General features: G+C 53.7%; 1 protein-coding gene across 6 annotated transcripts in view; it reads right to left on the bottom strand.

Annotated features, from left to right (window-relative positions):
- Positions 1-12160, bottom strand: part of RFX2 (regulatory factor X2) — a 97286-nt gene that overhangs the window by 80419 nt on the left and 4707 nt on the right. Inside the window, exon 1 of one of the 6 annotated variants that reach the window (XM_041761560.1) lies at positions 10310-10494. The exons of the other annotated variants lie outside the window; for them this stretch is intronic. The gene's annotated coding sequence lies outside the window, so the exon portion shown is untranslated. Of the gene's footprint in view, positions 1-10309; positions 10495-12160 lie in introns of those variants that run through there. 6 annotated transcript variants of the gene reach the window in all.

Consider the following 12160-nt stretch of genomic DNA (forward strand, 5'->3'; position numbering starts at 1 on the left):
CCAAGCCCTATGTGAACATTAGCGCTAGAGACAGGGCGGGTAGTTTCTAGAAGATCTGACCCTCATGAAGCACTAAGAAAGAGAAATCAGATTAGGTTATTGTCTCAGAAATCTTAAAGGATGTTAAAAATATGGGGCGCCTGGGTGGCTCAGTCGGTTAAGTGTCCAACTCTTGGTCTCAGCTCAGGTCTTGATCTCAGGGTTGTGAGGTTCAAGCCCTGTGTTGGGCTCTACACTGGGCAGGGAGATGATGGATAGATAGATGATAGATAGATTGATAAATAGATAGATAGATAGATAAATTGATTATATTAAAAAGAAAACTATGACCCATTGAATTTAAAGTGGGAGGAAAGCTCAGATGAAGGATGGATAACCTCATCTGCGATTGGGGCATTGGGCTTCTGGTTTCAAACTGCCTGGTGTTAAAGAGAAACAGTCTGTGCCACCACAGACAGGTCAAGGGGAGAGGGCGGGCTCTGGAGCAGAGAGCTTCCCATCCGAGCTGGAAGAGCAGGCCGGCAGCAGGGCTCGGTCCCTGGCAAGGGCATGTGGAGGGCAGGACTTGACACGGGGGTTACAGATGGAAGGTGACGTAGGGCGGCCCGCTGGACTGCTGGGACAGGTCGGTTGGGACAGGTCAGCTGGGACAGGTCAGCTGGGATAGGTCTGCAGGGACAGGTCGGCTGGGACAGCTCTGCAGGGACAGGTATGCTGGGACAGGTCGGTTGGGACAGGTCAGCTGGGAGAGGTCTGCAGGGAGAGGTCTGCAGGGACAGGTCGGCTGGGACAGGTCTGCAGGGTGAGGTCAGCTGGGACAGATCTGCAGGGAGAAGTCTGCAGGGACAGGTCTGCTGGGACAGGTCGGTTGGGACAGGTCTGTAGGAACAGATTTGCTGGGAGCGCAGCAGGACAAAGGCTTTGCTGGAGCGTTGAGGCGGCAAGGAGTGGGAGCCGGGTGTCAGCGGGGAACCCAGAGGGCCGGGGACATGCCGTTGCTGTGGGAGAGTCAGCTCAGAGCCAGGGCAACAAGCGTGAACGTGTGTGGGCACAAACCGGCCGGGTGGCTGGGCCTCCCCCGGCGGCATAGACGGGGGCTGAGTCAGCCACCTGTGGGCTGGGACCCGGGCAGAGCAGAACAGATCGGGAACAGGTTTCGGAAGTAGGGGCCGGTGCAGAGAGAGCTGCCAGGGGAGTCTGAGAACCTCCAAAATAGCAGACAGCACACGATGGGTACGCTCGGGGTGGGGGGCACGCATTCTCACCAGGTTGCCAAAAGTTCTGTGACCCGGATGGGAGGGGAATCGAGGGTAAAGGACAGGCACCTTGTGGAGGTGCCCATGGCCTGGGTGGGAGGAGGTGGCAGGGTGGATGTGCTGGGGACGGTGTGGTGCAGGCAAGGACACAGGGCAAAGTAACCGTCCCTGCGGGGCTGGAGCGTGACCGTGAGTGAGAGGGATCTAACGCAAAGGGAAGGAAGTCCCTTCCACCCAGCAATTCCCCTTCCGGGAATTTGCAAACATCCTACACATGTGCACAGATGCAGCGCACGAGGATGTTTACTGCGGCACTGTTGGTCAAGTGAAAAAGGATAAACCAAATAAATGTCCCTCGATAAGGTGCTAATTAAGTACCTCGGGGCTCGGCGGTTCAGTGGGAGCTCACGCAGTTCCCAGAAGGAACGAAGGCGACACACGGGGATGAGCAAAGGTACAGACCAAGTGTTAGATGACAGAGAAGGGGCAGCAAAATGGGCATAATATGATCCTTTTTTGTAAGAAGAAAAAAATATTAGCCATTAAAGGAGCGAGGCACTGACGGGTCTGAACCCACGACGCTCAGGGAGGGAACCAGACACAGAAGACCACTTGCGTGTGATTCCACGTGTGTGACACACCCGGGATAGGCTTGTCCATGGACGGGAAGGGGGCGCATGGGGCCTGGGGGCTGAGGAGGGATGGGGAGGACCGCTGATGGGGATAGGGCTTCTTTCTGGTGTGATGAATGTTCTGGAACTAGACAGTGCTGATGGTTGTATAACCTCGTGACTATACTAAAAACCACCAAACCATACATTATAAAGGGGGGAGTTTGATACCTCAGTTTAAAAATAAAGCATTGGGGGATCCCTGGGTGGAGCAGCGGTTTAGCGCCTGCCTTTGGCCCAGGGCACGATCCTGGAGACCCGGGATCGAATCCCACGTCAGGCTCCCGGTGCATGGAGCCTGCTTCTCCCTCTGCCTATGTCTCTGCCTCTCTCTCTCTCTGTGACTATCATAAATAAATTTAAAAAATTAAAAAATAATAAAAAAAATAAAAGCATCGGCGTGTACATTTTATAGGCAAAGCATCTGAAAGAATCCACCCCAAACTGTATTAGTGGAGGGAGGGGCAGAGGAAGTGGAGAAGGAAGCCTGGGGCTCTTTTTGTCCTTTATATTTTCGGGTACTATTTGGAGGCTCTACAATGAAAAGATTTCCCTGATGTGAAAGAGGAAGGAAACAGATTTATTGGGAACTGCCCAGAAGGATCCCCAAAGTCCTGAAACGGTCACTAAGGAATTCTGGGGTCAAACTGCTTAGTGGCCTGTGGGACCCCCTGTGCAAAGCCCAACCGCAACCAACCACTTTACAAAATGGAAATACGCTCGAGTCAGGTGGGCCAGTGCTGCTCACACCTTGGGAGTGACCTAAGCATCACAGTGAAGTATCTGAACGCTGGGTCTTAACTCAGACAGTGGTCGCCTTTTAAAAAGAATAGTGAAAAAGAAAAAAAATAAAAAATAAAAAAAATTTTAAAAAAAAATAAAAAGAATAGTGACGACCCCAGTGTTGTGCCTGTCTTCATTCTGACACCTCGGACCACCCGTGGCTACTGGGCACCTGACATGTAGCTTGTCCAAACTGAGATGTGCTGCGAGTGCAAAACAGTTACTGATTTCAGAGACTTAGTGTGCAAGCACGTGAAACATCTCAAATCAAAATGTGTACACATAGATTCCATGTTAAAATAACAGTATTTTGGATATGTTGGATCACATAAGATCTACTATCAAATCAACTTCAGCTGTTCCTACTTTTAACCGTGGCTACTAGAGAATTTTAAATTACCTGTGCAGGGGCACCCGGGTGGCTCAGTGGTTGAGCGTCCGCCTTTGGCGTGTGATCTCGGGGTCCTGGGATTGAGTCCCCCATCAGGTTCCCTGCAGGGAGCCTGTTTCTCCCTCTGCCTGTGTTTCTGCCTCTCTCTCTCTCTCTCTCTCTCTCTGTGTCTCTTGTGAATAAACAAAAGCTTTAAAAATAATAATAAAATAAATTACAGGTGCACCTTGAATTACGCTTCTGTTGGACAACTGTGATCTAGAACACTCCTAGAATAAATCACCAAACTGTGAATTTCCAAATATCTTACAAGGCCCTATTTACCTAGAAAGTGTGTGCAAGGACTGTTGGAGCCTGGTTAAGATTTCCACCTGCTAAGAACTCGACTCAACTCAACTAGTACTTCCTCTATTTGGTGTCCCACAAAGACAGTGAGACATGGTCTCACTTCCGGAGAGAAAGGGAGCCGCACAAATAACTCCTTTGTGGCAAAGGGGACAGGTACAGACCCCGGGTGGGACAGCTACAGACCCCGGGTGGGACAGCTACAGACCCCGGGTGGGACTGGCACCATGAACATGGGGTAGGAATCTGGAAAGGTCCACCCTGGACCCTGCAGCAGGTGGGGTGGGGCAGGGAGGGGGACTAGTTGCCGGGCAGGAGCTGGGCAGGAGCTGGGCAGGAGCTGGGCAGGAGCTGGGCGCAGCAGGGTGTGTGCCACGGCAGGGGTGGGAAAAGGACAAAGAGACTGAGCTGGTGGCGCAGAGGCCACAGGCTGGGGGCTCTTGGGGAGAATAGGCTGGGCCACCCCCAGAAAGGCTGTGAACATCGGGTGGAGCTTCTGGACTCCATCCCACAGGGCAGAGGTCAGCAAACTGCGGCCCACGCCCCAGCCGAGTCCCGCCCGGTCTAGTGCCTGGTTTTTGCGTGGCCCGGACGCGTGAGAATGGGCTTTACATTCATAAATGGTCATAAAGTAAATCAGAGTCAAACTATCTTGTGACACGTGAAAATTACACGAAATTCGCACGTCAGCGTCTGGAACTAAAGTGTTACTGGCCCGTGGCCACACCCATTCACTTACATGTTGTCCACAACAGAGTGGGTAGCTGCGGTAGAGACCCGGTTGGCCCACAGACCCTAAAATATTTACGATCTGGTCCTTTACAGAGAATGTTTGTCGAAACCACCCCCCACACCCCCCCCTTTCTTGGAATCCTAAAAGATTCTGCGGGCTTCCTCTGCTCCTATAAAGTCACGGCCCTTTTGCTGATATGCAGAAAAACATGGAATGGATATATTTCTCCAATTAAAGACCATTCGCCCTACAAATATTTCTTAAGCCCTCGGTAGAGGTCTCTTACCTGCTAGTGACTGGCAGTAAACAACACAACAAATTCTCCTCGAGCACCGCAGTCCTGGCAAGCATGGGTCAGCCCACCGTGCCTGATTTGACGGCAGAAGTCTTAAAGGACATCTGCTCTTATGGCTGCTGTGCACCACTACCCTATTTTATGATTGAATCATGTTTTATTTAATAAAAACATCGCGAGTGCATGTCATTTAATTAAATGCACTGATACTCCATGGTGTCCCACAAGGACGTCATGCGTCACCCTCCCAACAGCAGCAGCAGCAGCTTAAGGCCACTGTTGAGGGCAGTGGAAGCATCAAAGGTTCGGAAGGAGAAAGCACAAGAGCGGGCCTGCGCCACATCCCTCCCAAGGGCAGCAGTTGGAAGCTGCTGTCCACAGTCCTCCACCAGAGCGTCTGAACCAGCAGGGCACGAGCAGGAACGGGAAGGAAGGGACCCAGAGGAGACATGCGGGCAGTGCTTGGTTAGTGGGGTGCCGGAGACGGGGAGGAGGCAGGGGGACCCCAGCCTCCAAGGCTGACCACTGAGATGATGGGACCAGGATAATCGTTTCTCCTTCGCCTGCAGCCTTGCTGTCCTCGCTGGCCCTGGGCCAACCCTCTCTAAAATTACGAAGAGTCTCGACTGAGCTCACACTGCAGCTGAAAAGCAAGTGGAGCTGGGGTAAGCAGGAGGGAGGACTTCTCTGCTGCCCACCCAAGGGACCGGGAAGCACAGGGAGGCATTTTTACCTTTGTCCGGGCCTGCTGATCCTACCCTGCTGGGGCCGTGCCAGGATTAGGAGTATGGGTCAAATGCCAAGCACATGGTAGGTGCTCAGGGTGTGAGGCCGTGGCAACCTTTGATTTTTAAAACATAACCTTGGGGTCTAATGGTTAGGACTTTGAAGGCCTGGCTGCTCCCTCCCCAGAGCTGCTTTTTTGTTGTTGTTGTTTAAGATTCTACTTATTTATTCACGAGAGACACACAGAGAGAGAGAGAAAGAGAGAGAGAGGTAGAGACACAGGCAGAGGGAGAAGCAGGCTCCACGCAGGGAGCCCGACATAGGACTCGATCCCGTGTCCCCAGGATCAGGCCCCGGGCTGAAGGCAGCGCTAAACCATAAGCCACCTGGGCTGCCCCCAAGAGCTGCTCTTTATTCCCTGCTCCATGGCTCCCACCACTCTCTGCCTTTCTCGAAAAACCCTCCTTCCTTGATCTGAAGCACAAGAGGGAGTTTGGCCACTCAACAAGCCTTTGTCAGAACTCCCGGGCTGCAGAAAAGTCGCTCTGCTTGAAACTCTCAGGATCTGGGCACCTGGGTGGCTCAGTGGCTGAGTGTCTGCCTTTGGCTCAGGTTGTGATCCCGGGGTCCTGGGATTGAGTCCCGCATCAGGCTCCTCACAAGGAGCCTGCTTCTCCCTCTGTCTCTGCCTTTCTCTGTGTCTCTCGTGACTAAATACATAAAACCTTAAAAGAAAAGAAAAGAAACTCTCAGGATCCAAGTAAGCAGGTTTCACAGGAAAATATGTTTCTGCATCCAAATGTCTCTAATTCCCTCGGACGAAGAATCCCTGCAGCACTGGAAGGTCTCGTAGGGCTCTGAGGAGGCGAACAGCACGCTAACTCATGGCATGTGTCACTTCAGCTAAGAGCTTTGTAACATGACAAGTGAAGGGACAGCAGTTATCTGAGTCTCCACTGGCAAACAATACGGGGACTTTGCTCACCATAAAGTGCATCTCAGCCTGTTAACCGGTTTCTGTTCTGACTGGCAGTAACAGCTACTTCGACTCCCAGTAAGAATCGTGACGATCGGCCTAGAACTTGGAGCTCCGTGGCAGAAACTTCAGAAGTGGGGGCTCCCCGCAGCCTGGGCAGCGCGGCGAGCACTTGGCTAAGGTTCACACGTTCACACTTTCGAAGAGAAAAGGGAGAGGGGGCCCAGAGGAGGGGGAGTGCCTTCCGTGGGATGAGCTGCCCTCCACCCTCACCTCTGCGGCCAGCAGGGGCCACGGCAAGGCCTCCTGATGGGAACCGCTCCTGACCCTGGGAACAGCGCTGGGGAAATGGATCTTTCAGGAAGTGAGCCAGGGTTAGAAATATTTACCTACTCTAGGCCTCTATTGATCCTCAGCAACTACTTCCTCCAGCACAGCAGGGCGGGCTTTCAAAACTACACAAATTGCCAGTGCCGCACAAAGGCTAAGGGTCTAAGTACTGACAAGATGCCCTATAACTTTGCAAAAAAGAAGGATTCGTTCATTCAACGGACTGTGAGTGCCACGTTTGGTGGATGAAACAATTCTGATAGGCACAATCACCATATTTGTTTCAAAGCAACTTTTTAACAAAGTGAAATCTTTGAAAAGCTCCAAACCAAAACAAGTATGAATCAAGACACTGCAATTGGCTCAGGTGCAGGAGGAGGCATTTAATATTCTCCACTGTGTACGCGGCTCCCGGCAAGGGGACCCAGCCATGCTTGGGTTCTAAGGCTCCATTGCCCCCAAGGCCCCTGCGCTTTCTGGAAAAAAATGTGCCTTGCCATTTTAACTGAGCGAAAAGGGGAGTCAGTGAATGGCAGGGGCCCTCGATCAAGATTTCTTTTGGCATTTGGTAAAGGAAAGCTGTGTGTCGAAAGAACTGGAAGGTTAATCTCTCCTGACACAAAAACGTGGCATTTTTAAGGCTCTGAGATCTCAGGCAAGGGTTTCATGATGTTTGTTTTTTGTTGAACCCAAAGGCTGCCGTCACCTGATGTAGGCCTCGCTCTCAGGACAACACCCTGGGCTCCAGCGTCTGATTCACTCACGCCCCAGACGTGAAGCCCTGTGGGAAGTGTGGCAGGCACAACGCCCTGTCCTCTAGGAGCCCACAACCGAGAAGAGGAAGCCAGACGCAGAAATCACTACTACATGTCCAAGTAGACTTGGGCTGTGGCAATTCAGGCTTTGTGCCACCTCTGGCCGATGAACCCCATGGTCCCTTAACTAGAGGTAGTTCTGTCCCTGCAGGGGACATTCAGACATGCCTGAAGACACAGTTGTCACAACTTGAGGGGAAGGGGTGGGCGCTACCGGCAGATGGAGGCCCGTGGACACTCAGCATCGTGCCAGGCGCAAAGCCAAGAGCTATGAGATGGGAGAACCCGCCCAGGCCGACGTTTCCCCACCTGGCTCGCTACATCAGGTCTCAGGTCCCTGGTAAGAGAGTCCAGAGAAGGATCTGGAGAGAAAAGTAAGATTGTCATCAGTAGAAATGACAGTTGAAAGAGGGCAGACGAGAGCATAAGGCCCGTGTGAGGCGTGGTGAGTCCACTTCGAGGACTTGAAAGAGGAGGCAATGAAAAGGAGCTGAGGCTGGAAACGGCCTTGAACGCTGAGCCGAGCACCTCGTAGTTACAGCAAAGGCCAGGGGCGAGTCCGTGGGTTCAGCCAAAGGGGGCAGAATGTGCCCTTTCGACCTCTCCCACGCCCCGAAGGGCCAAGGCAAGCGGATGGGAGGAGAGACCGGGCCGGGAGACTCGGAGGCCAAGGAGCCCAGCTCTGCACACCTGCGCAGGGACACGAGGTGACGGCGGGCAGGCTCCTGGCTCCTGGCGCTGGAGCAATGCTGCTTCCAGAGCGGGGGGCAGAGGGTGGGCCCGCCCGCAGCCAGGGGAGGGACGAGGGACTCCGGCCCCCCCGCAGCTAGAATGAGGGCAGATTCTAGGCTCGTGCAGGTGGGAGGAAGGTGGGAGCCCCAAGCCCGAGGGGAGGCGGGGCACCCTGTCGCTGCCCTGCTGCCGCTTCTAACTCCCTAACCGCCCCCATCATGCAACTTAAGTTAAATCACTGCCAATCAAGGAACCTTTTCTTTTGCTCCCTAAGAGTCTGGAAGGGCACTGTCCGGCTGACAGACGCACACCCAGGTGTGAAGTAAGACCGGCAAGGAATCGAGTCCCATAGGGCTTCCAGAAATACCTTCTATGTACTCCCGTGTGGCATTTTTAGAGTTGCCAGTACAACCAGGCCATGATTCACCCTCCGAGAAGCTCCTGAAAGATCTCCCCTTCCTGCTTCAACCGCAGCTCAGCTGCCAATGGCCACTGACGACTTCTAATTTCTGTAGCATCTTCTCCCGTCTTAACTTCGCCCGTGAGGGTACATTAGCTCACTTCAGTACCCAACCGAGTACAAACTCCTCAGATGCTTGCTATTTGGGGCCCTCACATATCTGCAGAACAGACAAAGACCCCCGGAGAGCAACTCACATACGGAAGTCCCCACGAAGGTGAATCCTCCTAGAAAATGAGACATTCTTTTAAAAATCGGAAGCACACTCTGTGGGCTGTTTTCCGTGAGTCTGGGATTCCAAATCGATTTTTTCTCGAAGCAGGCTACATCTGCCTGTCTGTGTTCTGAGGCCGGGAGGAGTGGGGAAGCACCATGGGCCGCTTTCCTGGGGTTCTCTCTGGGTGGTAATGTTGGGGCTGCTGCTTCCAAGGCCTTACCCCACGGGTCGCCTTTTGGACAGAAATGTATCCGGGAGGCGGGGCACTGTTTCTAAAAGATAAACAGCTCGCGTTGCAAAAATGTCAGCGTAATTAGGTGCGAGTGCAACCTTAGGGACGGAGTCCCGTATCACTAGTAGGATTTCAACAGTGAGGGAGCAGGCGCTCGTGAGCAGGGCCTTCTGTCCGTCGGTGGGGACCGGCTCTTTGCCTGTCTTTCCACGGGCGGTCCCCAGCTAATCCTCCTGGTCTCTGGTGGGCCTCGCTCTCCCTGGGGCTCGGTCCTTGCCTTGCTTCTCCTTTGTCTTCAGAGTCCTTTCCCATCCTCCCCTTCCGTCATCTCCGAATCCCTTCAAAATCTCCTCTGTCCGGGCATTAGTCACAGTGGCCAGACGGTGGCAACAACCCAAGTGTCCACTGACGGATGAGTGGGTGGACACAGTGTGGCCCATCCACGCACCGGAATATCACTCAGCCATAAAAAGGAAGGCCTTTCTGGCACAGGCTCCAATGCAGGTGGATCTGGAGGGCGCTGTGCGCCGTGCACCCAACCAGGCACAAAAGGACACATGTTCTACGATTCCACTTTCACGAAACATATCGAACGGGTAAACTCATAGGGATGGAAAGTAGTTTAAAGATTACCAGGGAGGGGCCTGGGAGGGCGGATGGGGAATGGGGAGTTTCTGCTGTTGGGACCAGAGCTCCCATGTGGGGTGACGAGGAAGTTTCGGAACCAGTGGGGATGGCTGCCCCCCATCGAGAATGCACTTAATACCACCGAATCGCACACTGAACGTGGGTAAACCGGCAAATTGTACATCACGTATATTTTGCCACAATTTTAAAAACCACTTTCCTCTGTTGACTCTTCACTGGTTCCTGCTTCTATTCTCACTCTGCACCCTCTCCTTGGATGGTCTCATCCATTTGCAGGGCTGAGATGACCATCTGAGTGCTGGCAGCTCCTGGATGCTAACCCCCCAGCCGGGACCGGCCCTGGGAGCTCCGGACCCTGCAATCCAGCAACCTCCTGGACGGCTGTCCCCACACGGATGTCCCACAGACACCTCAAGCTGGCCCAGCCCACCACTGAACTCATTACTTCCCCTGCCCGACACCAGCTTCTCCCGTGGTCCCTGACTCACCGCAGTGACACATTTTACAGGATCCCCAGACACCTGGGAATCGCCCTCCCCACCGCCCCACCCCCAGGCCCAGCGAGTCCACAGGCCCCTGAGCCCCTGAGAACCTGGCCGCTCTGTCTCCCCAGCATCCCCTGGCCGGTGCTGTCAGGCAGGCCCCTGTCCCCCTTCACTCGGACTACAGGCAACAACCTCCTCTCCCTCTCCTACCTACCTCCAGACTCTAAGGCTTCTGACGCACCCTCCAAAATCACGCCTGTTCACAGAGCCACTTGCCCACAGTCTCAGCCCAGCACCAGAGCCAAGCCCCACTTGTCCGGCCAGGGCTCAGCACACTTCTCCTGTAAAGGCCCAGACAGTAAATACTTTCGGTTTTGCTGGTCATGTTCTGCTTCTGTCACAAACACTCGACTCTGCCGTGGCCTCGCAGAAGCAGCCGGAGATGGGATGTAAATGAACGAGTGTGGCCGAGTTCCACAAGAACTTCACTCACAAGAACAGGCCGCAGGCTGGAATCGACCTGGGGGCCATTGCTTGCTGACACCTGCTCTTCTCTCTCACCTAATCTCCCTAGTACCCCCGGCCCGGCTGGCGGGAGCTGTTGGCAGGTTCCTGAAAACACAACCGCACCACGACTGTCCCACCCAAGCCCACAACCCCACGCAGACGGCTAGCACCACCACTTCTAGGTTGTCTCCCTCCATGCTTCCTTTTAGTCCTTGAAGCCTCAGAGGCTAGCGCTTGACTCAGAAGAATGAATGAATGAATGACCAGATGTCAGCGGCCCAGAAAGCAGCTCTTCCAGTAAACTGGTGGACACCACCCATCTGACAGCTCCAGGCACAGGGGAAATCTACCAGCCATCTAACTTGAACTTAGAAGAGCATCCAGACTCTTCCCCCACGGCCTCTGGGGTCCTGTCTTCCTCCTTCTGCTCACCACGCATTAACCACACGGCTGCCTTCCTCTGCTGTGACCAGGCCCGGCTGTGTCCTTCAGCCACAGGACCTTTGCACCTGACGCCCACCCCATGCCTGGAAGGCTCTCCCCTCAGAACTCCACAGGGCTGCTCCTCCTCCTCATTTCAGTCTCAACCTCCTGAAGAGCACCCCCGGTCCAGGGGTCTAGTTCATACACACATGCACATGCTCAAAATAACTGGAGACCTTAGTCTTACAGGTTTACTGCCTGTAGCTCGTCTGGCCTTCATTACACAGTAAGTGACAAAGGATCACCATACCAGGCCTTCCATGAAGAATGACATACTTTTAATGGCTGTATGATTTTTTTTCCCATTTTTTTTTTTAACATGGACCCCGGCAGCAGATCTGATTGACAGTGTCTGATACCCACTTGCCGTAGGTACAACCTACAGGTTTGAGAAGTCTGCTAGATTTCTCAGAAAGTCCTAGAATTCAAGAAAATTAAAAAGTAGAATGAGGTGCTTCCAGGGCATACAGCAGGGTTCTCAGACTCACGAAACCTGTGTATCATGAGGCAGGAATGCGTTTCAGGGAAAGAAAAGGGAAGCACGGCCAGGAGCCAGGCCCGGCTGTCTGCTCCTGAGGCCCTAACTCGAGTCCTGGCATGAAGAGCGGGCTGGTTCTCACCTCTGAGTGGCTGCTTTCCAGACTCCGGCCAGGATGGCACCCGAGAGCCAGCGATAACAGACGGGAATCCAGTTTCTAAATGTTCTCATGTGAAAGTTCTGCCGGCAGAGCTGGCCACCTAACAGACGGGGAGGGGGTGATGCGGGGGGACCGGGTGCGGACCGGCCTCTGCCACAACCAGCTCGGGCCGGGGGCAGGGGCTTCCAGTCACTTCTTCTGTTGTTTGTGTTTTTGCTGAGCGCTTATGCTTGCAGAATGATAGATTCCTACCAGTGAATTTCCACCCTAATGGAAGGGCATTTCCCAGCCCAAGACAGACAGGGCCGGCTCATGTGCCTCGATCCCCAATGCCTCCTTAGCACTCGCAGGGGGTCAGAAAACCCAAATGAGAACGGGTCCCAGGCTGCTCCCCGATCGTAACAGTGCGGACAGAACAGTAACAGCCAGTCTCGTTG

The sequence above is a fragment of the Vulpes lagopus genome, chromosome 7 (genome assembly GCF_018345385.1).
Source record: "Vulpes lagopus strain Blue_001 chromosome 7, ASM1834538v1, whole genome shotgun sequence".
Taxonomy (NCBI): domain Eukaryota; kingdom Metazoa; phylum Chordata; class Mammalia; order Carnivora; family Canidae; genus Vulpes; species Vulpes lagopus.